The 23980-nt window shown below is 47.5% G+C and overlaps 1 protein-coding gene across 2 annotated transcripts in view; it reads right to left on the bottom strand.

The window, feature by feature from the left end:
* Window positions 1-23980, bottom strand: part of LOC125305474 (transcription factor HIVEP3) — a 78644-nt gene that overhangs the window by 27507 nt on the left and 27157 nt on the right. The window contains exons 1-2 of one of the 2 annotated variants that reach the window (XM_048260208.1): window positions 17369-17627; window positions 6188-6247 (exon numbers count right to left, since the gene is read on the bottom strand). The gene's annotated coding sequence lies outside the window, so the exon portion shown is untranslated. Of the gene's footprint in view, window positions 1-6187; window positions 6248-17368; window positions 17628-23980 lie in introns of those variants that run through there. The other variant, XM_048260207.1, reaches the window with a different exon arrangement.

Here is a 23980-nt window from a genome sequence, read left to right as displayed (position 1 = left end):
TGTGTGTGTGTGTGTGTGTGTGTGTGTGTGTGTGTGTGTGTGTGTGTGTGTGTGTGTGTGTGTGTGTGTGTGTGTACGTGTGTGGACCAGTGTGAAAGTAAGTGTGTACTTGTGTGTGTGTGTATGAGTGTGTATGCGTGTGTGTGTGTGAGAGAGAAACTGAAGAGAGCGCAAAAGAGTGCTTTAGACAATGCCACCTAACAGCCAAAAAGTTGCATTTGTTCACTATGTTGGTGCTCCTTTAGCTGTGATTGTGTGTGTGTGTGTGTGTGTGTGTGTGTGTGTGTGTGTGTGTGTGTGTCTGTGTGTGTGTGTGTGTGTGTGTATGTGTGTGCCTTGGACTATCAGACATGCCAAATTGCCCAAGTGAAGTCTATTGTCGGATTAGGCTGATGATACACAAGGCTACTATTTGAGCAATATTGCTGGGCAGTGTTCCTAAGAACTGCTGTTCTGGCACATTCTCATTGATATTGGGCCACAATTGTTTTATGGGGAACTTTAATCACCAGTAGGCGCTTTTTCATGATCTTCCAAACTAGTTAATCCTCATTTTTTATGTCACTTTTGATAAAAAAAAAAATGTTAATGCAATCAGAACTCATGGAACCAGTTATGAGGTGGCTCAGAAAGTGGCCCCATGTATGATCACATTCAGTCATTCTCCTAAAGTGTCACCATGTCTGTGTTGGCTAGTTTCCAATTAGTCTCACTGAGGCAGTGGATTCCTCCAACAACCTACACAAACACACAGACACAGACAGACACAGAAACACACACACACACACACACACACACACACACACACACGTGTTGGATCAAAGGCAGCCATAGTGAAAACCTTACAGTCCCAGACATGATTTACACCCAAGTGAGAGTGGAAGGTTGTGATTCACACATTCCTAAAGGACTGCTCCACTCTCTGATTGCCACCTAATCTGGCTCTCTGGTGCCTACACACACAAATATTTACTCCAACATCGCCTACCTGACAAAACACACCACGGATAACCAGCAACCATTTTCAATCATGACGACTAGAGAGGTTAAGTGCGGCCGTCCGCTGAATGGTCATTATGAGGTGATTGTACGGTCACAGCGTACTCAAATATCTAACATGTGTGAGTGCACTGCAAACATTGTTATCTGGTCCAGTTCAAATGCCGGGGTCTAACACAAGCCTACACACACACACACACACACACACACACACCCTTTACCCACTCACTCACTCACTCACACTCACTGTCATACAAACACATAACAGGAAGACTTCTAAGAAAGAAAGTAACAGTAGAACCTGATCCTTGTCTACACTTTTGTGACAACCATACGAACATAGAGTGTAACAACGCCTGAATGGTACCAGTCCGTGTGTTAGAGAGAAATTTGCATTACCTGCCTATTACCGCGTAAAGTCCTGCTCTCCAGGGGAATGAGAGCTACTGAGACACACAGCGGATATGAATGTTTGTATACGAGTGGGTGTATTTGAGAGAGAGAGAGAGAGAGAGAGAGAGAGAGAGAGAGAGTCGGTAAGAGAGCGACAGGAAAGAGAGAGAAAGAAAAAGGGGGAGGATATGGCATGAATGTTAGAGAAATGGACAAAATGCAGAGAGAAGAACAACATGGAGAGTTATACAAATGTATCAATTGCGACTCTGGAAGAAACACCTAGAAGACCCCCATTCCTAATTATAGGGGGTCTTCTAGATTTGTATAGGGCATTATGGGGGCAGAGAGCCCACTGCTGCTAGTGTGGCTGCCTTTGTTTCAATAAAAACACCCGCCTCTCCCAAACCCATCCACATGCTCATGTTTAGTCCATCAGGAAAGAAAGATGTGGTCTGTCCCAGTGGATTCTAACCCAGGCTCGCTCCCTCGCGCACACACACACACACACACACACTCTCTCTCACACACACATAAACACATACATTAACACACACAAACACACATCACACACACACACACACACACACTCTTTCTGATGACCTCATGCATGATGCGTTAATCCCTGCTGTTCCTCCTCCACCACTGAAACCAGAGTCCCATATCTGGCCAGTGACATCACCAGGCCCCTCCCCGCGCTGATCAGGCAGGGCCGGTTGAATCTCACTTAAAAACACATTAGTCAAACACATGGAGCAGGAAGCCCTGCATTCCACTAACCCTGCCCTCTCTGCTGGACACACATCTCCTTATTCCTCAGTTATGAAGATGCAAAAAAATGACTCTGAGTCGTCCGAGTTCCTCCGAAGCGAAAAGCTGCATATGGTCCAGTCCCGCTGGACTCTAACAGATCACAGCTGGCATTACACAAGAGGGAGGAACCCCTTCTACATCTCTCTCTCTCCCCCTCGCTCTCTTTTCCTCCATCCATCCCTCCCTCCCTCTCTCCCTCCATCCCTCCCTCCCATTCATCCACCGTCAGCACAGTCAACGGGCTCTCTTGTGCTTGGACGGCGACTCACCACACTGAAAAGACAGTGCTTGAGTGTTCGATGCGTTGGGGAATGACGCTTGGCGCTGCGCCAAAGGGGCTTATGGGCAATCTGTGGCCAGTCCGAAAGAAAAATGCGAGGGAAAGTGCAGGATTCACTGCGGCCCCTCAGAAATGGACATGACAAAGCGGCCACTGTACCCCGTCATGGCCGGCATGTGTGACAGCAGGGGAGGAACAGGCAGGAATCACCTTGAATTCACCCTTAGAGAGCTGAGCTGATTAAGCAACGCACCTTTTAAAAGCGCTGATCTGCACAGGGTGCACTGGCTTGTAGAGGGCCGCAACAGGGACATTTTCCTTTCCTGTCTTTTCCTTCCTTTTTTAAAAGCCACTCTTTTGAAGTTGTGAGGGTGACCGAATAGCCAGGCTGGTGTGGCACACAGTTCCCTCGAGCAGACTGACCGAGCCCGGCCGGCGTCAACACTCAAACCGCTGCTCAGAGTCTGCGGGAGCTCACACCGAGTCATCCTTCCAGGGCTGCCCGAGTCACAGGAGTGACCATCAGGGGAATCCGTGAAGCACGCACAACCTGTCAGAGGACTTTGAGACATCACAGTCACAGACGGGTGAGAGAGACGGAGGGACAGATTAGGGAGAGGAATGAAAGAGAGAGAGAGAGAGAGAGAAGAGATAGATAGGGAGAGGGAGAGAGAGTGAAGGCAGGAAAGAGCGAGGACACAAAGAGAAAAACAGACAGAGAGAGGGAAAGAAAGAGAAAAGGAGGGTGATAGGATAGATAAGGCAGGAGAAGGGAATCTGAGAGAAAGTCGAGGGAGAGAGAGGGAAAGAGAGATAGAGGAGAGGGAGAGAGAGAGAGAGGGAGAGGGAGAGAGAGAGAGAGGGAGAGGGAGAGAGAAAGAGAGAGGGAGCGGGAGAGAGAGAGAGAGAGAGAGAGAGGAGGAGAGAGAAAGAGTAAGGGAGAGGGAGAGAGAGAGAGAAAGAGAGAGGGAGAAGGAGAGAAGGAAATCCCCCACGTTTCTGGGGCACACTGTCACGCTGTGCCTTCAGAGCAAACAGAGGCAGAGGCAGTGATGTAACGTGGCGAAACGGCCACCTCGCAAGCAAACACACTCTGGACGGGGCTTTCCCAGAAAACGGACTCCAGCGGAGGGCACCAGGCGCTCGATGGCCTTCGCCCACTCCTGCGCGCTGGCGGAGAGAACGGTAGTGGAAACACAGTCTTCCATTGATGTTCACCTGGTTTTCTCCCCGTCAGAGGGGGAAGTGGCAGGAAGCAACCACTTGAAACAAACCGCCTGTAAACGTCCAGACCAGAATGTGAAAGTCACTTTCCAATGGAATCACTTTTCTCTGGAATCCTGATTCTTGCTTTCTGTGATAACAAGATGAACCGTCTGGAAAGGTCCAGACGAGAATGTGAAAGTCAGACTTGCTGTGGAATCATAATTCTCTGCTTTCTGTGTTTAGAAGAACGTTTTTTTTTTTTTCCACCTGCCTGTGACTTTGATGGGCTTATCAACTTCCATTAGGGGAACAACAGCATCACACATAGTTTTCAGTAGACTAGTTTTCCCTCTGTCTAACGTCCATGCTAACTTCAGAGATTTAACTGTTAGCCAGTATTGAGCCCATAAAAATGGTTCATTTCACTCCAGCGGTGTTTCTGGAAGGACGGTACGGAGATACAAAGTAACACAGGAGGAAACTACAAATGCAGAGCTCTAGAAAAGAATAATCAGAGAGAGAGTGAGAGAGAGCGAGAGAGAGAAATAGAGAGAGAGAGAGAGAGAGAGACAAGACAAAAGGGCCGATAGAAAGAGAAAAGAGAAATGCGGCAATATAGACAGAAGTAAAGAGAGATAGCAAAAAAAGATATAGAAAGAGTAACAAGAGTGAGAGGGAAAGGAAATGAGAGAACTAAGAAAATGCAGAGAAAATGATTCTTACCTACTGTACAATCAGAGCTCAGAAGGCCCACAAGAACACTAACTAGTGAACTTGTGATATGCAAAATATGCATGCAGTTTCAGCAACTACTGTATGAGGAACCTTTTCTTTTTAATTGTAAAAGACATGCCTCTCCTTAATAAACAAAAAATACCCATGGAGAGAACAGCAACAGTATAAGATATAAGATGACACAACAGCAGAGCAGCACTGACACTCACACGGCTATGAATCACAGGAGTAATCATTCATACTGAGTACTGGCGTGTGACATGTGTGTCTTTTTATCTCTGTTGTGTGAGTGTATACAGTGTGTATGTCTACAGTGTGTGTGCGTGTGTGTATATTATACTATGTGTGTGTTGTGTATTATAATCTGGAATATGATAAACACACACACACACACAGTCGGCTGGCTCCTGAGAGAAGTGTGGGAGGAAATGGTCGTTTTTCTCCTTTACAGTCTCTCGGCAAGTGCGCGGGAGAAAGATCTGAGCTCAAATGTGGAGCAGACATGTGTGTGTGTGTGTGTGTGTATCAACAGTAGTGGGGGGGGGACTTTATTCTCTTATGACTACTCTTTCACTCCTTCTCCACTTCTCCCTCTCAAGATCTTCATGTCCATCGCTTACTTGTTTGCCTCAACTTCCCATATCTCCTGCTTTTTCACATGCAGTCTCTCTCTTCTCTCTCTCTCTTTCTCTCTCTTCTCTCTCTCTCTCTCTGTCTCTCTCTCTCTCTCTCTCTCTCTCTCTCTCTCTCTCTCTATCAACCATGCTGAATGAGTGTGTTGTTCGTAGTAACCTTCAGCTCTGTTTTGTGCGGAAGGGCATTGTGTTGCCCTGTTGCCACTGGTCACATTGTGTCAGGGGAGAATGTGATCTTTGTGTCAGGCAGCAGCCAGCTCTTAGGAGCCCCTGAAGCCCCCCCACCCCCCACCAACGCACCAACACACACACACACACACACACACCTCCCCATACTGTAACATCCCTGGAAGTGGAATTCACACTACCGTCCACAACACTCACATACACACACTCATGCACAGTCTCCTTTGTTTTCTGTCTCCCCACTAAGGCTGTGAGACAACACAGGCTCTGTTGGGATGACTGACGGGAGAGCTGCCACACACGGATACACGTGTGATCTCGCCCGCTCCCTCTTGTCATGGGAAGAAAGACAAGCCTTACTTTTCCCCTTGCAGCTCCGACGCCTCCCAGATCTTTGCCTCTCTCTGTCTCTCTGTCTCCCTCAAATCCCCCCCTCTACTTTTTCTCTTTCTCTCTCTGCTCGACCCCCCCCTCTATCTCTCTCTCGGTTTCCCTCAACCCCCCCCCCCCAATCTTCTCTCTCTCTATGTTTCCCTCAATCCCCTCCTCTCTCTCTGGAGGACATATGGTGCATTCATAAGAACACTATTGATGCCTTTTGACAGAAATGATCATAAAACATGCAATATAAAAGCTGGAACAGACATTCACCACCATCTGCAGGGATCTCAAACGACACCTGCGATTTAGATCTCAGTCTCCACGGAGGCACTTCTACACTAAGTGTGTTTATGTCTGTGCGTATGAGTGAATATGTATGTGTGTGTGTGTGTGTGTGTGTATATGTGTATGTGTATGTGTTTGTGTGTGTGTATGTGTATGTGTTTGTGTGTGTGTGTGTGTGTGTGTGTGTGCGTGTGTGTGTATGTATGTATGTGTTTGTGTGTGTGTGTATGTGTTTGTGTGTGTGTGCACGCTTTCTCGATCAGAAGTGTCTTACCTGTGCTGCTTGTGCTTATTTCTCAGCTGTTTTCATGGTGCGGGCTTCAGGGAGTGGCTCCTAAGAGTCAGACAAAGAGAAGAGCGACAGAGAGGCAGAGCAAAGAGGAAGAGAGAAAGAGAGAGAGAAAGGGGGAAGAGAGAGAGAGAGAGAAAGGGGGAAGAGAGGGAAAGAGAGGGAGAGTGCATTAGAGTTTTCCACAGATTTCTCACACATGATGTTGCGCAAATGACACTGAATGGTCTTCGGAAATGAGTCAGAACCGTATTGAAGAAGTCCCACAGCTGGGAATGAACTGAGTTTCGCCCCACAGGCCGGGCTCCGCTCTCCAGAGGAAGAGAGACGAGAGAGGGGGAAAAAAGCAACTGGCACTGTTCCTGGATGGGATGAAATGACAGGAAAAAGAGCCGGATTCGTTGCTCTGCTCCGCCGCTCAGTGCCGTGAAAGGGGCTGTGACGCAAGAGGACTACCGGGACAAACCACATGCCTTCATGAGTGACCGGGTCACCTGACTCTGATAGCTAGGATGACCAGGCCTCGTGGCCAGTGGAGAGAGGTGAGCTTCAGAGGAAGCATGCGCAGTAAAAAACGTGCTCTTTTCTGGCTTACACCACCTTTAATATTTACATTATACTTAATACTTAGCCTACTTAATATTCATTTATTATTCTGTGGTCCGCTGGCGCTGATCAAACTCAAACAGCCGTGAGCTTTGGGCAGGTCCATTTCCAGCCAACAGGCCTTGCCACGGCAACAAGCCCTCCGCCACCACATCAGCAGCTGCCACAGGCAGATGTGTGGGCAGCCCAAGGGCCCGGTCAAGGGGTCCTTCATGCAGGTGAAGGTGGCCAAGCACTGATGCAGACAGCCGAGGACACAGCAGCAGGGGTCCTCCGTGACATTCTCCACCGTCTGTTTCACCTCCAAATGACTCCCATTCATTAGCGGTTATTATCATATCTGCTTTCATAACCACTGATTTGCCGTCCAACACACACACACACACACACACACACACACACACACACACACACACACACACACACACAGACAGACAGATGCAGTTTGTGCAAACAGGGTTAACCACTGGTCACAGCCAGAGGAAACGATCAAAGACCAAAGCGGCGTGCTGACAGACCTAGGCAGGGACAACTGTTCCCTATTATACATCCAATGCACGACACACACACACACACACACACACACACACACACACACACACACACACACACACACACACACACACACACACCGACCTGATAACAGTCATGCCGACCTTATCAGAAGTAGTGAGATCCAAGCCTGGGAAAAAGGCAGCCGGCCGGTGTTTGCCCCACACCCAGCGGTTTCTATTCTGAGGCCTGAGGCCGCTCATTTTCCTATCGCCACGGGTGGAAAAACCCATCGGTGGGACGGGGCTGAAAAAAACACTTGTGGGGCTTGTTTTCTTGGGAGTGACTTTGTGAATGTCGGGGCGACTTGTTGTTGTGCTGCGCTGCCCGTGGAGCCCTCCCTGCCTCAGCCCAGTGTTATTTCCCCCATCTATGAGGTGGGCCCAGTGGATGTTAGAGGAGGCTTGTTCTACCAGGCCGGGGCCATACAGGCCCTCTTTGTCTGGACCTGCGTCGCCACCCGACGCTCGCTCGCCGGGGGAAGCAGGCCAGGGGTGGGGAGGGCTGACAGAGCCAGGGGGCTGGAACGAAAACAGTCCACCAAAAAAAAAAAAAAGAGGGAAAACCCACCAGAAGGAGACCCCTTAGCCACGTGGTCTTCCTCTCTCTCTCTCTCTCTCTCTCACACACACACACGTACACTCACGTACGTACGCACACACATACACACACACACACACACACGTACACACACACATGCATGCACTCACTCACGCACACATGCAACAAGTATTTATATAGTTCAAGAATACCAACATAGTCACACATTAAGACATCTTTATACTTTTAACAAGGCAGTACTACAATGATTTCATTATCATACCAAAAACCCTAGTTATAAAGTGATTGTGACAGTGGCATGAGCTGGTAGCACTGCTAACCTGCTAACTAGCTCACATGCTGGAATGGCCACATGCTATAAGCCAGACACTTGGTGGAAGAACAATTATCTTCACTTGTCAATAAGAATAGTAGTTTTTTTCCGCTTTGGTTTACTTTATCACAAATAATACCATAGTTGGGAAGATTTATAGCTTGTCTGTGCATGTGCTTGCAACCAGATTACTGCCATATTATATAGTGGCATTGAGTCATCTGTTGTTGTTTAAATTGTTTAAATGTACATATCACATTTTCGTGGAGTGAAATATCATAATCTACAACTGGGGAGTTTGCAGTCAGGAACACAGTTGGGTTATTTCTGCACTGGTTTCCCATAAACTGTGGAAGAAAGCTATAAAATAAAAATATATTTAAAAAAACTATCTGAAATGGAAAAAGAGGCTCGTAAAAATATTTCAGTGACTATTTCACATTTCAAAACTGACCAGATTGTTCTTTTTAAGGAAGAAAAGGGCACTTCAGGAGCGAGGTCTCATTTCGGAAAACCTCTCAACCCTGATTGGGACCTATCCATATGTTTCTACCATCTACCTGATCCAGGCGGCTCAGCGAAAGTGTGTCATGTCATGTGTCTATCCTGACACACACGTCGAAGGCGGCTGAACACACCAGGACACACAGCCTGAACAGGACTAGGAGGTCATTGAGTACGGCCTCAATGAGGATCTACACCTGAGCACACCGCAAAAGGTACATGAGGGCCGAGGGCCGAAGACAGAACCGAGAGCAGGTGCATCATGAGGAGTTTGTCCGGTATCTGCCAAGGCACTGCCTGTCCTATTTGCTTTCTGATTCAGAACACAGGTGATTCAATGGCACGTCTTAGTGTGACATGCCAACATCTTTAACCAAGTGAACAAATGCACAGTGGCGTACCTCTTAAAAATGTACTTCAGTAGGAAGAGAGAAAATGACTGAGCGAATGAGAGAGACAGAGTAGAAGAGACAAAACTACAGGAGGGAGTTGAAAAGAGAGAGTGAGAGTGAGAGTGAGAGAGAGAGAGAGAGAGAGAGAGAGAGAGACAGACAGAGAGATGACAGCAGCACGCTAATGGAGCACAGCATGAGTCCTTTGTTAAGCCGATCAATTCCTGCACTTGCCAAATGTGACATCTGATCCTCCAGCATTCAGCAAGGCCTCCCCTGGCTCACTGACCATATAAGCTCTCTCTCTCTCATCATCATATCATCCAAGTGTGATGCACGGTACATCAAGCATATGGATGCAAACAGGACCCTATACACACACTTTATATGACCATGAAACATTTGCTATGAGATAATATATTAGTTAGATATGTAGCTGGCCAATTAACCCTTAAAGGAGTACCGTCACACCGGTGTGACGGGAATGTTGGGAAATTAACATTCTAAAGCATATCTGGGTTCATTGAATTCAACATAGAATTTTAGAACCTTCAATTGTTGCGGAACTTAAAATGTTCAAGAATCTACACCTTTAAGGGTTAAAGGCCAACATGGAGACAAAGTATCCCTATTCATCCTTGCTGTAACTCTGACACGCTTGCTTGAGCTCATAGCTGCCTGATATCTGCAAGTGAAAGCAATGACTGCTGCTGACGGTGAGACTCTAAATGGAGGCCTAATGGCAGGAGAGACATAAGCGAGTCACTGGAGCGGCACAACACATCATCATGGAAATAACCAGAGTGACGGGGCACAACTACACTCCAACCGTCATCAAAAAGATTTGTGCCGGCAGGGTTTGTGTGGCTTCAGGACAATCACAGAGAAACAATTAAACCAGAAAAAAAAGTCCCCTCACGAGAACAGAAAAAAAAAGATCAACAGAGAGGAAGAAAGAAAGAAAGAACGATCATGACGTTGCGGAGAGGAAACTGAATAGGTTAAAAATAGAAACAAGGAACTTGTTTGAAAAAAAAAAAAAAACGCCCACCCATCATGATGGCGCCCACGCATTTGAGCTCGCCATATGTGGGCGTGAAGTCTAAAAATGGCACATAGCATAGCTAACTCATGCTCCGTCATACATACAACAAAGACACGCTGAGAGATACAACAGCAGGATGCGGTCACATGGGGAGGAAGTTGACGTGACAAGATCAACCATTTGGGTTACCAAGAGAGGAGGGTGTGACAAACAGTCTTCGTCTGAAGTCATCGGCTCATCTGGGGGAGTTGCAGAGGCCAAAAGAAAGCAAGCAGACTGCTGTCAAACAATACAGGCCTTGGCAGAGTACCATACCAGTTAAACAGGTTAAAAGGAGTCATGCTCTGGCACTCACAAGAAAAAGGCTTTTACTTTTAATAACATAACTCAGTGGTTTTCAAACTTTTCACAATGAGTACCACCTCAGAAAACAATTGTCTCTCCAAGTACCATTATTAAGGGCATTAAAATACAATTTAGCGTAGGCCAGTTTCACGTATTGTATATTGTACATACTGTTTTGTGTCGTTTGTTACTGGCAGGTGCCATGGAAGCTTCACTAGTCAGTTGTGCTGGGCTCACTGTCACCAACTTCAGTTTCTGCTCGACATATTCACCACACTCCTCTTTTAAATAGTTTCTGTTTGGACCTATGATTCCATGAATGTTTTTGATCCATCATGTTTGCTTCATTTTGCTTTGCTTGCCATCACAGCTTAGCTTGTCAACCATTTGCTTATGTTCCATACAGTTAAACTAGCCTAGTAGGCCTATTGGCTGATATAAAATGTCATCTTTATATAAAAAATCTTGGAGACCACTAGGAGTCTGCGTACCACCAGTGGTAGCCGTACCACAGTTTGAGAACCACTGACATAACTAACCCAACATAACTTTTTATATGATAGCATTATAAGTACACCATCAGTGTTCTGTGTAGCATCTGAATTTATTACATTAAATGTCACATTGTAGTCCTATACTGTACACATCCCACTCTACATGTTAAATAGGTTTCTATTTTTGGCTCCGATAACCCAAGACATGCACATGACAACCTGCAGCCTACAAAAAAGACCTCAAACAACCATAAAGCAGCATTCCTAGTCTAAAACTCGCAAAGTAACTACTAACTACCTAAAAAGTATTCAAAACCATCAACAACACTGTTTAAAGCTCTCTTGGTGATATTGCAGGCAATGTTGAGCTGTAAAGGCTTTTCTTTCATTTTCTTTTCACAGTGTGTTCCATCCAAGACCACACAGCTACATAGTGCATAGCCTAGACGGCTGGTGTGAATGACAGGTGTGTGTGTCTGTCCTTGGGTATGTGTCCATATACCATCAAAATAAAACACACTAAAAGTAGCTGCTTATAAAAATATACATTTGAAAAGTGCCAAAAAAGTAACATAATGGTGTATTTAAGCAACAGTTGACACTGGACGGAAAAAGCTTGTTCACAGGAAGACAGCAGAAACCGCTGATGTTATCATCCTGCCGTGTTAAATTTAGACTCGTCTAAGCCACAAGAGGTAAGGGGTGACGGCGACAGCGGCAACTTACTCCACTCATATGGCCAGCGTGAGCTCACATAGGAACATCAGCACTCACACTCTCACACACACACACACACACACACACACAAGCCCAGCAGTGTTCTCTGTGCGGATGTAGCTTCCATTAAATCGAACCCAGCCCAACTCAGTCCAGGCTGCGGATGAAGGACAGGCAGATAAAGGCAGTCCAGTCCCCGCAGCTGGCCCCCGGACACGTCTGCAGGCGGCTCTCACCCGCTTGTCACTCGCTCGCTGGCCTGCGCTGGACCCCTTACCCGGCACGACGCACATCAACACCTGGAGGCTGCCAGTTCATCAGTTCCGGCGTGGTGGCTGATGACAGCACGGGCCCTGCTGCCGACGCTAACCTAATCAGGCTCTGTAAACACGGCCGCTCCCGCTGTGCCAAACGCCTGATGACTGGATGTGACTGTCACACACACACACACACTCTCTTTCTAATACACACTTTTAACCTCTCTTTCTCTACACAAGAGTGTAACCTCACACACACATACACATTTGTAAATTCACATACCCATTTAAGAGTGCACTCAAAAGGCAAAATGGCATACACAAAGGAGTACATGATAAGTAATACACACACACACACACACATGTACACACACACACACACCCTTACATAACCATGGACAGATGAAGGGTGGCAGCAGGTAAACAGCGATCACTGAGGGGCTGAAGTGTGTACAAACAGCCGCTGCAGGCGGTGGGATGTGGAGGGGCTTCCGGCGTGGCGAGGCGAGGCCAGGGCTTGGCACGGCCTGAGGGGCCCTACTGAGCAGGGGGTTTACCCGCACGCCTGGAGCAGGCCTCAGCGCCCCAGGCTGCCACCTCAGCGCTCACAAACACCTCCATTCACTGCTGCTGCAGGACACCGAAACATGGAGGGAGAGGCTTGGAGGAAGCCTGTGTGTGTGTGTGAGTGTGTGAGAGAGACTGTTTATGCATATGTATATGTTTTATACACAAGCACACACACCAGGGACCCCTGCTACTCTGCTGTGTGTGCAAACAGAAGTAAAAGGAGTAGAAAACTCATAAGCTTGATTGAATTGAACACTGAACTTAACGCTGCGCCAGGGCCTGTTACTTCAAAAGAAAAACATGTGTAGTTGCAGGGCCTTCCTCCATCCTAACAGTGAAACTCTAGATCTGTGTCTGCAGGATCGGCCCCACAGCAGGGCCATATGTGGGCCCCTTGCAGGTATGCGTCTCCTCTTCACACAGGCCTCATCTCCCTGCCTCCCCTTGGCATCATCTTCACTCTTTTAAACAATCTGTCAAACACACTTACAGCACTGGAAAAAAAAACATGTAAGCCCCAGGAAAAATAAATCACACACACACGGGCACACATATGCATGCACACACACACACACACACACACACATACACAAACACACGCATTCACACAAATATATGCATGCCACCCCCAGAATCTTATCAGAGGAGCATATCAGATTTCTGCATGTTCAAACCTACATCTCCAGTGCCATCCATCTCTCTCAGTGGCAGTGCTCCTTTGGCAGGGGCCGACAAGTCCATCATAAATCACACCTGGCAATCACGTTAGCAAGCTGCCTGCAACACACTAAATTATGAGACAGGCAGCAGCGCATTGCAGCAACCACTTATGAACTACTTTGGTGGACTTGGTGGTGGTGGTGGCTATGAGTCTGGATGAAGGGTGCCTTTGAGACAGCAACTGCCTTTGGAGAAGATCTGGCACTAGTTTTGGCACAAGAGTCGGATTCACCTCTGAGACATTTGCTATCGGGGAAACTTGGGCTTGGTAGGCTATGCCTTTTAACTGTTAACATGTGTATAGTGCAAAAACAATAACAGCAATATGCACCAATACACAGATAAGCAGAGCAGGCAGGTTACCAGAGCCGGTGTAATTACCTCAACAACAATAACAGTGATCATTTCCGCACAATGGACACACTCCTCATGTTAACATACAACAAACGCAACATATAATGATGAAGGGCCTGACTCATCAGGAGCTTTCTCAAGACTGGGGAGAAGAGAGTTCACAAGATGGTGAAAGTGAGATGAGATTTATCTGAGTTTCTGCTATTAACCACAGCAGCTATTTGTGTAGTAACTCATCTCTCTCTCTCTCTCTCTCTCTCTCTCTCTCTCTCTCTCTCTCTCTCTCTCTCTCTCTCTCTCTCTCTCTCTCTCTCTCTCTCTCTCTCTCTCTCTCTCTCTCTCTCTCTCTCTCTCTCTCTCTCTCTCTCTGTCTGTCTGTGGTGAAGAGAAGGTGGGTGAGCTCCACTAAATGGTCACAAAAAACATTTGGGTGCATTTTCACTTGATATTTTGAAGAAATGCAACACAATTACCCAACTGTAGAGTTTTTAGAATTTTTGTTGAATTTTTAGACATGGAGTTCTTGCCAAGCCCAAGTTACCTACCTATCGACCAACAAACTCAACAACCCTCCCTCCTTCCCAAGACCCTGGGTGATGTGCATGACAACAGTGTGCTTGAGAGGGAGGCCTGAGCTCCCAGGGGCAGATACTGCAAACCATGTGATCTCTGGTGGAGTGAGTTCACTGCTCATCTGTGGCGGCTTGTAGCCGTAAACACCACAGGCCTCTGTGACTGTTGGACAGCAACATGTGCTGATAACTATCCACATTAAAAAAAAGAAATCAGTGACTGTGTACATCATCTCTCTCACTCCAGTCTTGCAGGCAGTGAAGGCCTCCGTTTTCTCTCCCGCTGACCATGTGTCCGTGCTGCTGACCACGTGCCTGAGTTTGCAAGATCAGCAGCAGCAGCAGTGTGGCGTTGGCTCTGGCTCAGGCGCTGGCGCTGCGCGGAAGTGTGTAGCTCAGAGGGGCAGCTGTGCTGCTGACATGTATACGTCGCTCTGGGAGTTGCGGCTCGCGCACTCTAAGTGCAACGTTACCCTCCAGGGCTGCCCCACTCTGCTGCCCAGAGGCCTGGGGGCTGACCCCTGGGGCGCTCGCTCGCTGAGGGCTTCTACTCAGGTAGGCAGCAGGACAGTACGGCCTCAAAATTACATCACGGAATAATTTGAATTTGAAGGTTACAATATACTGTATGCATAAAGTTATATCCATCTTTCTTGAAATTTCAGTTTAATTACTTCTCATAACACACTGGTATGGCAACTTTTTTCACTGCATGCTGTATAGTCCAAAATAACTTATTTTTGCAGCATCTCAGTGTGCATTTAAACTGTAGCAGATAATCAAATTCAAAAATACTGCTCTTCAGTTATAGCATTCAGCATTGCAGGAATAGTCCTTCATACCTCTTTACTTGGCCTTCTTGTTTATACTCACATTGCAATAGTGCAGAAACCATCACTGTCAACATACCTGTCTGTGCAGGCTTACTTAGCCAGCCACAGAAGCTACGGGAGGTTATTAGCCAGAAATAAACAACTCTGTCAACGCAACTGTCCCTGGCCTGGGAGTACATCTGTGGCATGTCCCAATGTTGCCACCTGTGCTGAATGCCCTCTCCGAGGGGGAGGATAAGTGGCAGGAACACAAAGGTACGTCCTGGCCGAGCTTGCCACTCCTGGGAAATTTGCTGCAGCCTCCACCTCTCTAGTGGATTTGCATCACCATCAACCTCCAGTGTCTGCAGGCTGCTCTTGAGCTCAGCTTCAACTGGGTCTCTGGACACAGTTTATTGATCACTTGCTTTTGAGAAAGTTAACCAGACTTCATCGTCTACACAGATTTAACACCAGACACTGCAGACATTTACATGCTATAAAATGATAATTCATTATAATAAGAATCTTAATCGCAGTCAAATTAACTACCGATGGCACTGCAGTCTTGTGGTTAAGTACCACTGCTTAGGCAACGTTTGCACCACTGTAAGTAGAAACACATACTTCAAACTCTTCTTTGCTCTTCTGTCAACCCTTGGGCTACAAATTCTTCAGTGCAGTCATAAAAAGAAATATGAAGTCGGTAAACAGTTACCACACAACTACCTGTTGCTGTTGAAGTGGAAAGTTGGAATTATGTAAGGGGGCTTGACAACTAGGGCTGCAATTATCGCAACCGCAATATGAACCAATGCAACTATCTAATTGCAAAGACTAAAAACTTTGCTGTATAGTTTTGGCATTTCAATTTGCCAACATTGTTTTTGGCCAGGTGCCATAACTTGTGGATCTGATACTTTGCAAGATGTCTGTCTTTAAAGCCTGTTCTGCCAACTGTCTGAAAAGGAACAGATCTGAGGTGATAGAGAAGATTGCTTGTATTACAATCCCTTTACTATCCTAGCAGCTATTGTTGTCTGATGATTTGTTTTGTACTCATCATCAGACTTGAACCATGTCCATACAATAGTGGTGTAAGCGCTCTTAACCAACTCCTCGTCTTTATTGTGCACATTACTTTCACCCATTTCTTTTTTTTCTCCATATAAAGCTGCATGGCCCCTCATGTTTTCCGGAAAATTGACGAGCTGAAGACGACGGAACCCAACTGCTCAACGCCGTATTTTAGTCAAAATCCACAATATAGGACTAATTCATGTACTTTCTGTTCACACTATTCACCCTTTACCCTTTTCATACTTTACCGGGTCAGGTGTAGAGCTGGGGGCGGATAGGAGCAGTGCTGACATTAAATAGGACTTCCTCGGGGGCCCTGGCAACACGACCAGTGTCAATACTAGTAAATCACTTAGCAACAAACCCCTGAGAGGGCCAGAAGAAAAGAGAGGCTCAGAGGCCCTCCTTGCAGCCGCCACCCCAGCTATCTGGTTCAGTGTGTGTCTCTCTCTGGTTTAGTGTTTGTGTATGGATAGCGAAAGTAAGGAGGCCTCCGTGTATGTGTGTGTGTGTGTGTGTGTGTGTGTGTTTGCCCAGGCTAGCGGCTGTGCGGGGATATGTAATACCCCTGCTGTGAACTCACAGGGCCCAGGGGAGGGAATCCAGTGTCCTGTGTTTACCCGCACACCCAAACTGGCCCACTTTTTTGCGCGTGCACACACACACACACACACACACACACACACACACACACACGACAGAAGTGTGTCACAGGAGCGCAGCTCATGCTTGCCTGATCGCCTGAAATGAGGCCACACTGGACGCTGGGGAAGCACGTGTGTGTGTGTGTGTGTGTGTGTGTGTGTGTGTGTGTGTGCGTGTGTGTGTGTCTCGATGCGTGTGGCAGATGCCACTTGAGGCTCAGCCAGGCAGGGAAGCAGAAGAGAGAGAGGGAGGACATAACATATACACTATGGCATCTCCCACACACCAGAGAAGTATGGCTGTTTAAGGTCAAGCTCTGAGTAGCCCATTGTAGTATACATATACTGAGGACCTCCAGCTAGCAGTGTGACACACAGTCATATGTCTGATGTGCTAAGTGAAGTGCTGGAGGCTAAGGTCTTATCAGAGCAGGAAAGTGCAGCGTCAGGGCCGATAATTCAAATGCCCTCTGTTTGTCTAACCTTCTCACATGAGGAAACGGTCTTGATGCATGTGAACGGCCTTTGTTGGGTGGGCACTGGGCAGACTGTGCCAAGACCGAGAGGCCACGCAAGGTGATTAGGAGATAACAGGACAGATAGATAGGGACCCCCAAATGTCCGTCACCTTTTCCATGGCTTGCTCGCTGTGAGGGTCTTGTCACGTGGCCTTTGCTGCCAGGAGCGCACGAGCAGCGTTGCCACCAGCTGTCAGCACCTAAGGGAGGAGGAGGAGGATCTGTTCATCAGAAAGCTGACCCCAACTCCACCTCTGGCCCCCTAATGCAATAAGCAGTGACCAGCTCTCAGCAGCAGCACCCCCACCCAGGCCCACACACACACACACACACACACACACAAATAAGTTGCAGAGCATTCCGGGAAGGCTGGGCCGTAGCGGAGGAGTGTGTGTGTGTGTGTGTGTGGGGTTTGTGATGGAGGCAGCAGAGCATGACGCAGTCCAGTGTCGGCATCCATCGATTTTTTATTTTCCTTCCTCCTCTCCTCTCCACTCCTCCTCCATGTCCTGGCTCTCAGCGCGCCCCGTTGTGATGCGTGTCTCGATACGGGCTCAACAAGACGGGGGCAGTGAGTGCTGAGTTGGCAGGCGGCGAGCAGGCGGGCCGCAGTGCCAGGCGAGCTGGGCATTGTTATGGCTCGCTGTTGGACAGCCCCTGAGTCGGGGTCCCTGCGGGACAAACCTGGTGACACAAACAGTAATGGAAACAGACTCCTGCTGACAACCCAGGCTCTTAGTGAGAATGCGGGGAGGAGGGGGGGTGATGTAACTTCTGGGACTGCTAGAGTGCGAGGATGTGACATCACACACACACACAGGCTCATGGAAGTCTAAAGGGAGAGAGGGGAAAATAAAGCACAGACAACTTCAGACAAACTGGACGGAAGAAACGCTGGAGACAGACCAGAAGATTAATCAGCGATCAGGAGCCTAATGGCTTGGGCCCCATCCTGGGGATGCAGAAGAGCTGGCGCAGCAGGGCTTTCTCTGAAACGGCTCTGGAAACAGACAACAGACCACCAGTGCCACCCACAACGACATGGCAAGCGCGCACACGCACACGCACACACCAAACAAATACAACAGTTACCTCCATGAATGGTATGTCAACAATGTTGTGACAAATATGCCTCCCAGGGAAACTTTCTCTTCGTAGATGCCTGTGTCATTGTGACAGACTGTGCAGACTGGGCTGGGCAGCCCTCTCCCACACAGAAAGACACAAGTAAAGAGGGTCAAAGTGAAAGCCTATTATAGGAAGAGATCTACTTCACAACTTTGATTGTACCAGTAAATAGCACCAGCTGTGCTACTCTATAACAGTCTAAGGCACAAAGAGAGCCAGGTATTAAACAAACAGTTATCACCTCTGGTTTTTAAGGTGCTAAATAGGAACTTGGGTTTTGCCATTTGGCTGATGTGATATCCATGCGTGGTGTGTGTGTGTGTGGGGGTTGTGATGGAGGCAGCAGAGCATGACGCAGTCCAGTGTCGGCATCCATCGATTTTTTATTTTCCTTCCTCCTCTCCTCTCCACTCCTCCTCCATGTCCTGGCTCTCAGCGCGACCCGTTGTGATGCGTGTCTCGACACGGGCTCAACAAGACGGGCAGTGAGTGCTGAGCTGGCAGGCGGCGCAGCAGGCGGCCGCAGTGCCAGGCTTGTGAGCTGGGCATTGTTATGGCTCGCTGTTGACAGCCCCTGAGTCGAGGGGGTCCCTGCGGGACAAACCTGGTGACACAAACAGTAATGGAAACAGACTCTGCTGACAACCCAGGCTCTTAGTGAGAATATGGGGAGGAGGGGGTGATGTAACTTTGGGACTGCTAGAGGCGAGGATGTGACATCACACACACACACAGGCTCATGGAAGTCTAAAGGAGAGAGGGGAAAATAAAGCACAGACAACTTCAGACAAACTGGACGGAAGAAACGCTGGAGACAGACCAGAAGATTAATCAGCGATCAGGAGCCTAATGGCTTGGGCCCCCATCCTGGGGATGCAGAAGAGCTGGCGCAGCAGGGCTTTCTCTGAAACGGCTCTGGAAACAGACAACAGACCACCAGTGCCACCCACTAACGACATGGCAAGCGCAGACACGCACACGACACACCAAACAAATACAACAGTTACCTCCATGAATGGTATGTCAACAATGTTGTGACAAATATGCCTCCCAGGGAAACTTTCTTCTCAGATGCCTGTGTCATTGTGACAGACTGTGCAGACTGGGCTGGGCAGCCCTCTCCCACACAGAAAGACACAAGTAAAGAGGGTCAAAGTGAAAGCCTATTATAGGAAGAGATCTACTTCACAACTTTGATTGTACCAGTAAATAGCACCAGCTGTGCTACTCTATAACAGTCTAAGGCACAAAGAGAGCCAGGTATTAAACAAACAGTTATCACCTCTGGTTTTTAAGGTGCTAAATAGGAACTTGGGTTTTGCCATTTGGCTGATGTGATATCCATGCGGTGGTGTGTGGTCGCTGATGCGATGCGATGCGGGGCAAGTGACGTGGAGATTTAGCCTTTAGCCTCTTTGTCACGTTTATCTCTCGCCGGAGGAGGCGCAGGGACGAGGTGCTCCACGTCAGTCATTACCCAAGGTCCACTGCTGCACACTCAAATGGCATGCCGTGCGTCAACAGGGCTAACGATACACACACACACACACACACACACACACACACACACACACACACACACTCAAGATGCATTAACCCAACGCCGTCACAGAGATTTAATGGCCATTGGGCGGGGGCGGCGGTGCTGAGATTTACGCACATGCAGACTCGTCTGTCGTTTAATCATCCCTCTTTCATTTGGCCCCCCACCACACACACACCTCATGCTATCATTCCACCCCAGCGCTGTGATCAAGCATGGCACATCCAGTGGCCTGCGTGTGTGTGTGTGTGTGTGTGTGTGAGTGAAGCACTGACGTCTGTGGGAGCAGCTGGTGTACCACTGGCAGCATCTCACCTGAGGCACAGCCAGTCATACAGCCATGGGCAGGAAGGAAGGATAGGGAAAAAAGAGAAAGAAAGAAAGAAAGAAAGAAAGAAAGAAAGAAAGAAAGAAAAAAGAAAGAAAGAACTTAGTGAATAAAACAAAGCAAAAAACTAACAAATGAAAGAAAGAATGTATAAAATAAAGAATTTGATTGAATAATTCACGTGTTGTGCACAGGTCTACTGTGCACACTATGTACTCAACATCAACATACTATCTTCACACGTACAGCAACTTTTTATGACCTAGTGCCATAAATCCAAGGTGCAGTACACACTTGCTGTCACATCCAGGGCAGAAAAACATGGTGGACAACCTGATGGGGTGAGTGAGAATGAGTTCCTCTTGAGTAACGCTTCCTCCTCACAGGACATCACCTGCCGCTGCCTCACAGCTGGCTAGAGGAAGCATGGATCACCGCCAGTGAAAAGCTGCAGAGCACACTACCTCAATCACACACGCGCACACACACACACGCACACACTGATACACATTGCGCACGTATGCACGCACACTCACAGGCTCACAAAAACACACCCACACCTTAGCGCGATCAGTGCAGGTGATGACGCATAGGTGACGGTGGCGCACATGAAAGCTGAAGCGCTACTCTAACTACCGGGTGCAGGCTTTTGGCTCATTAATCTTGTCCATAGAGTGGACAGCGCGAGTCACCGAGGCAACAAGCTCTGACGGCATGCCTCACAGTCCACTGACACTAATGATGTAGACATGTCACACAGTGTCACACTGTAGAACACCTGTGCTAACAATGGCCTAAATTATATGATGAAACACACAGACACACAGACAGACAGACAGACAGACAGACACACAAAGAAAATCCAAAACGGAAACCGACAATTTGACTGTGCATTTTAAATTTGGTGATCACATGTGAAATTGAAGCCAATGTGGTCAACAACAAAGTTTTTCATGAGAGAGAGAGAGAGAGAAAGCAAATGGGTGAAACAGAGAAGAGAGTGGGTGGGGTTATAGAATAGAATCGAGAGTGAAGACAATGGGAACAAAGTTTTGATTGGATCCCAAACCGCTGCGTAGAACATGATCTTATTGAGCGCCTGTTGTATATCTGGACGGAGCCCAACTGTTGCAGGACCTCCAGGGCTTTTCAAATTCTCAATCCCTGAGACTATCATCTTCAGAAGCTCTCTCAAACACACACACACACACACACACACACACACACACACACACACACACACACACTCACCTCCCTGCACTATGTTTCCTCTGAAATCAATCCTGAGCGGAGAAAACGGAGAAAACACAGCCATGGGAGAAAGGTCAAATTTGGATTTCTATTTTTTTTCCCAAAACAAAATAAACTCTTTTTCAACACAGGAGCAAAACAAACTGGAGATTTTTAAGGATCCCTTGTCTTGTAGAGGTGAGGTTTCCGGATTGAGCGCGGTGATAAAATACTAACAGTGCTGTACAGTCCTACCAACCTACCGTTAACCTCACCTACACTCCCTATATAGTATATGCCAAATACAAACACACATATACAAACTGAATTTTCCCTGATGTTCAAAGAGCAGGTCATAAATCAACAACTGATCCAAACATATGATCTCGCTACGTCACTCTGGATATACATTTGTGTATGTGTTGGTGTGCGTGTGCGTGTGTGTGTGTGTGTGTGTGTGTGTGTGTGTTTAGCAGACAGTTTTATCCAAAGTGACACAGAATCCAAACAAGGTGAACATATGTGGTCACAACACAAGGTCACCAAAGTTTCCTACAGGCTCAAACACAAAGCACAAACTCACAGAGGAGATGGAAGAGAGAGGGATGGAATGAAGGAGAAAGAGAGGTGGAGGCAGAAGAGGGGACACACTGAACAAATTGGGTTGCCTCTGGGTGCCTGCTTTCTGAACTCATTTCCCAATAAGAGTGTGGCAATATACTCGATAGACCAGAGAAAGCGAGAAAGAGAGAGAGAGAGAGAGAGACAGACAGAGGTGAGAGAGAAAGAGAGAGAAAGGAAGGAAAATCAGAAAAGTATGAATTACACTTTTCTTTACAACACTGTACTATACTATGTACTATCCTACAATAAACATGCTATACATTAAACATGCTAAGGTGTAGTGGTGCCTAAAAATAACAGGACATTGTCATTATGAGTACAATCCTGTACATACTTTGTCACACATACGCACACACACACACACACACACACACACACACACACACACACACACACACACACACACGTTAATCTTCTTTACTGATGGACTGGCATGGTGCTGCAGTGGCAGCAGCAGTAGCAGCAGTGTGCCGTAGGCCTGAGTCAGCTGGATCAGACTTTGAGGGCTGCCGTGACGAATGCTTCCTTTCACACCCACAACATTACAGGCCCCCGGGGACCCTCCAGGGACCCGCAGGCCAGAGCTGGCCAATCAGCTCTGCCAATCACACACACACACACACACACACACACACACACACACACACACACACACACACACCCTTACCAACCACCACGGGATCCATTACTTTCAGAACTCAGAACTTTACCATTAAAAACATGAGGTGTGGATGACTGACATGGATAAATATGTGTGACCCTACAGGACTCAGCTAACGATAACTACAAAAACAACCTGGAGCGAAAACGATTTGAACGTTCACACCGACCAATGATAAGTAATGCTCATTCATTTGATTTCTATATATTCAATGGATTCTGATTGGCTTAGTGCATCTGTCATTCACAAATCTCTCTTAAAGTGACAGACAAAGACAGCGTTCTTCACATCATCATTGTAGTGTGCAGTGCGGATGCCGTTGCATTTGTTAGCCTGAACTAATATCAAAAACTGCCGCTTTTACCGTTAGCGTTATAGCTATGGTTGGCAGTGTGTCCGGGCCTTAGGACTGCTGGGCACAGCTGATGTAATTAATGTGTCATCTGAGGCCTGTGATGAGCTGATGGAATGAGTGGTCAGGTGCGCCGCTACTGGTCTGGAATGAGTGCATGCTGGTCTGACGGCTTTATAGGGGACGAGATTAGCCATCCCTGACATAAACTGTTTATACAGGACCTAGACGTGGAATTTACTGTCATTCACTCAAACATACACACCCATACACACATGCGCGCACACACACGCACATGCACACAGGCACGCACACACACACACACATGCACACACTACCCACACACGCACACACACAGCATCAGTCACATAGTCCAGCAGTTTTGTATGCAATCAGAACTGTCCAGACCACAGTCACCTTCTATTTTTAAAGAAAAAAAAAAAGCCTACTTTGCACACTCGTGCTCAGCTTCTGCCTCTCTGCTCCTGCTATTGTGCAACCTGCCACGACTGCCATGTGGTGCGTCCAGATTCTCCCCCGGCCATGTTTGATCCATCTTCTGAAACTCCTCAGTCTAACGCTCGCTCTCTTGCTCTCTTTCTCTCTCTTGCTCTCTTTCTCTCTCTCTCTCTCTTCATCTGCACAGAGAGCAAGGCAAAGCAGCATGTATCTGCAGTGGTCCGGCTGATCTCTCTAACTGATCTCTCTAACTGCTCGTGCCAACTGCCATGAGTTTTGCGATCATTGGAAAAACAAAACAATACACCGAAGGAAGGTTATAGCCATGGAGTTACATTCCAGTGTGTTCCAGACAGTGTGTCTGAGTAAAAGGTGGTAGTTGCTAGGCAGGATAAGG

Source organism: Alosa alosa, chromosome 13 (assembly GCF_017589495.1).
Source record: "Alosa alosa isolate M-15738 ecotype Scorff River chromosome 13, AALO_Geno_1.1, whole genome shotgun sequence".
In the NCBI taxonomy this organism is placed as follows: Eukaryota; Metazoa; Chordata; class Actinopteri; order Clupeiformes; family Clupeidae; genus Alosa; species Alosa alosa.
The sequence above is the reverse complement of the archived record's forward strand: the minus strand, read 5'-3'. Positions and strand labels throughout refer to the sequence as shown.